At 41.2% G+C, this 3,973-nt stretch overlaps 1 pseudogene; it reads left to right on the forward strand.

The window, feature by feature from the left end:
• The first annotated feature begins 1,133 nt into the window (after positions 1-1,133).
• Positions 1,134-1,427, forward strand: LOC115297154 (annotated as a pseudogene).
• Positions 1,428-3,973: the final 2,546 nt, after the last annotated feature.

The following is a 3,973-nucleotide window of genomic DNA, read 5'->3' on the forward strand; positions in this document are numbered from 1 at the left end:
CTATGTCATGATCTCTCAAACTAATTAAGGTTTGTGGGCAGGCCACAGGTTGCTATAGAGGAACTTTCCTGAAGGCTGATATCTATGAGGACTTTTGAGCGGGGGGTGGGGGCAAGGATTACAGCAGCTGTAGCTTATATTCAGAAGCCTGTTTAAAATAAAACAAAAATGATTCTTGTTTTAATCTAGGTGACATAATTCATTTTATATTCAAAAGTTATTTCCTAAGGAAGCTAGGACATACTATTAATTAAAAACATTTGTGGTGAAAGATGTATTTTTAAGGATGGGGCTAGGAAATACACTGGAAAAGTATTTCCATGAAGATTTCTTGGAAATCATAGGTTGTATCCAGTATTTATGTTAATTGGACAGTATTTATATTTCAAAAAATTTTTTCTAATGTTTATTTTTGAGAGAGAGAGGTGGGGAGAGGCTGAGAGAGAGGGAGACACAGAAACTAAAGCAGGCTCCAGGCTCCAACAGCACAGAGACCAACATGGGGCTCAAACTCAGGAGCCGTGAGATCATGACCTGAGCCCAAGTCAGACACTTAACCAACTAAGCCATCCAGGTGTCCCAACAGCATTCATATTTTTAAATGAAAACATTATATCTTTCTAGCCCTTTTTAAAATAGTTTATTACCAAGTTGGCCTCCATGTATCACCCAGTGCCCTTCCCCACAAGTGCCCTCCTCCATGACCATCAACCCCCTTCCCCTTCCCCCCTCCCTCTTCAGCCCTCAGTTTGTTTTCAGTATTCAAGAGTCTCTCATGATTTTCCTCCCTCCCTCTCCCTAACTCTTCCCCCTACCTCCCCTTCCCATGGTCCCCTGTTAGGTTTCTCCTGTTAGACCTATGAGTGAAAACATATGGTATCTGTCCTTCTCTCCCTGATATCTTTCTAACTTTTAAGAGGATTTGTTTGCAATTAATTTAAGCAATGGATTAGATAGTGTCCGTTTCCTTATGCTATGTAACCAAAATAAGATTTCAAGAAATTTTAGGTTATCTGGGAAAATAATTTTGAAATTTTGTTTCCAGATTCAGAGAGAATAGTAAAATTACAAGTGTTCCAGATTTCCAACAAAATGAATTGATGAGCTCTTTGGTTTTCTCCACGGAAAACAGAATGAGGAAGGGGTTGGTGTCCTTTGGAAAGCGTCACATTAAGACGCACACGTTGTGCTGCCCCTTTGGCTCCAAGGCCTACCCCCTTCAGGAGTTGATGGGTGGTAAATGTGGTGATGCTGCCAAATGAAAGAAAAAATATAAGTAGAGTGCCAAGGCTAGATGACGAAATACCCCTGGGACTGGTCCAATGAGGCACCTAAAAATCATGTACTGCAGATTCAGGCCTGGATTCTGTGAAGGAACAACACTGAAACCCAAGAGGGCCGTGGTTGCACCATCCAGTGTATCTTAAGGATCTCAATGACTAGTCACATAGTCTATATTCCAGTTTAAAAAAAAGAATTGATAAAAATCAGTGTCAGCGCCAAAGATAAATTACTGAGTGAATCTTCATTAAAAAACCTACAGTTTACCAAAAGTGATAAACCCCTCTCATACATTCAAAGATAATTCAATTAAATAGAAATTCTGCTTGCACATTGACTGTATTGAGTAGGAAGGTCTGAGTCAGGTAGGGAGACCTGGCTTACCAACTTCCAATACCTGTTGGCGTGTCTTTCGCAGAATTTCCTTTTTTAAAATTAGTTTTTAATGTTCATTTATTTATTTTGAGAGAGAGAGAGAACTCGAGTAGAGGAGAGACAGAGAGAGGAGAGAGACAGAATCCCAAGCAAGCTCTGTGCTGCCAGTGCAGAGCCTGATGTGGGGCTTGAACTCCAAAACTGCAAAATCATGACCTGAGCCGAGATCAAGCATTGGACACCTAACCGACTGAGCCATCCATGTGCCCCTCACAGAATTTCCTATCACTGCTTCTTCATTCTTTACTTCTTTCTCTTGTTTCTTCCCTTGGTCTTTCCATATTTCTTTTTATTTATTTATTTTTAACATTTTTATTTATTATTGGGAGACAGAGAGAGAGAGAGAGAGACGGTGAGCAGAGGGAGGGGCAGAGAGAGGGGGAGATGCAGAATCTGAAGGAGGCTCCAGGCTCTGAGCTGTCAGCACAGAGCCCAGCGCGGGCTCAAGCTCACTAACTTGTGAGATCATGACCTGAGCTGAAGTCGGATGCCTAACTGACTGAGCCACCCAGACGCCCCTCCATATTTCTTAAGAATCATATTTACTTGCTGTAAATTCCTCTTATATTTCCTCACCTGCAAAGTTTTTAGGGTAATTTCATTCTTGACCTTTTTTGTCAACCTCTTCTCTCAGATTTCACCTCTTGCCACCATTTCTTCTCTGGTAACACCTTCCTGGTCAGCCAGACAGATCTTTCTGGCCACTCTCTTAGGCATATATGGGAGTGAGAACACCGCAGCTACCCAACCGAGCGTACTGCAGGTAATCTTTTGAGTGAAATATGTGTACTTACATTGTGGGTGTATATAGGAAGTAAAATTGTCTATGAAAACTAATGAGGACACAAGTACTAAGCATTATGTCATGACATGGAGATTTCTGGTTACTGAATCTATAACTGACTTATGGAATGTAGAGTTCCTGAATCTAGTTAATTTGCATGAGTAAATGAGCAGGAGATTTTGCCTGCCTACTGTCTTTAGGGCCTCAGAGAGATAGTAAATGCTCTTTACTATGTAAGAAGGAAAGTAAAAAATATTTAAATCAAATCATGGAAGCATTTTCTATGGGTGTCAATAAATACTTTTTAAAAAAATACAATTTACTATCAAATTGACTTCCATACAACACCCAGTGCTCATCCCAACAAGTGCCCTCTTCCATGCCCTTCACCCATTTCCCCCTTTCCCCCACACCGCCATCGACCCTGTTTGTTCCCTGTATTTAAGAGTCTCTTATGGTTTTCCTCCCTCCTTCTCTGTAGCTTTTTTTCCTCCTTCCCCTCCCCCATGGTCTTCTGTTAAGTTTTGCAAATAAACACTTTTTAAAAGTAACTGTTGGACAGACACAGGGATCACGGCAGCTTCAACAGTGACTCCAGTGTACACAGTGTTCTAACAAGTGTTTGTGGATCAGAAATCAATTCGGAGGGGCATGTTTATGGGGTCGTTGTGTCTTATGGCATGGATGGGTAGATGAGAGGAGAGGTAGATGGCAATAATTACTAATTAAACAAATATTTGTTAAGTACTTAGCATGTGCCAGGCATTGTATTCAGTGCTGGAAGAATAAGAGCGAAAAGACAGACATGGTTCTCGTCCTCATGAAGCTCGTGGATGGCGGGGGCGGGGCGGGTAGAGACAAATAAACAGAAAACTGCTCAGTGTGCTAATTGGAGCTGTGATGGCAGAGAGCAGAGTGTGCTGAGAGGGCAGATTGGTCCTGCAGGTAGGAGAAACCAGCCAGGCGTGGGCTACACTAGAGAAACAAGCCTGCGGGTTCTGGCTTTCACTCTCCTCCCGTAGATTTTGGGCCTGGAAATATCAACCTTCATCTGCAATTCTCCTAGAAACAACTATAGTGGTAGTATCTCAGGTGGCCACTGAGGGACGCTTGCTTTTTACCAAACCTTAAAGTGATTTTATCTGTGTAGGGTGTGTGTGTGTGTGTGTGTGTGTGTGTGTATGCGGGCACGCAACATGTATTTTGCTATACCATTTGACAGTAAGTTGTAGATATCATTAGACTTTAGTATGTATCTCCTAAGAATAATGTTTATTTTCTACATAAATCATAATCACATTATCTCTAAAAAATAGTAACAGTAACATAATAAAATTATCTGTTATCCAGTTCCTATTAAAATTACCCAGCGATGCCAAGAATAACTTTTTTGGGGCTGTTTTCCCCCTCTGAACAAGGGTCCAAATAAAGTTTATGGATTACAATTAATTGTTATGTCTTTCTAGTCCCTCT

The sequence above is a fragment of the Suricata suricatta genome, chromosome 7 (assembly GCF_006229205.1).
Source record: "Suricata suricatta isolate VVHF042 chromosome 7, meerkat_22Aug2017_6uvM2_HiC, whole genome shotgun sequence".
Classification (NCBI taxonomy): Eukaryota; Metazoa; Chordata; class Mammalia; order Carnivora; family Herpestidae; genus Suricata; species Suricata suricatta.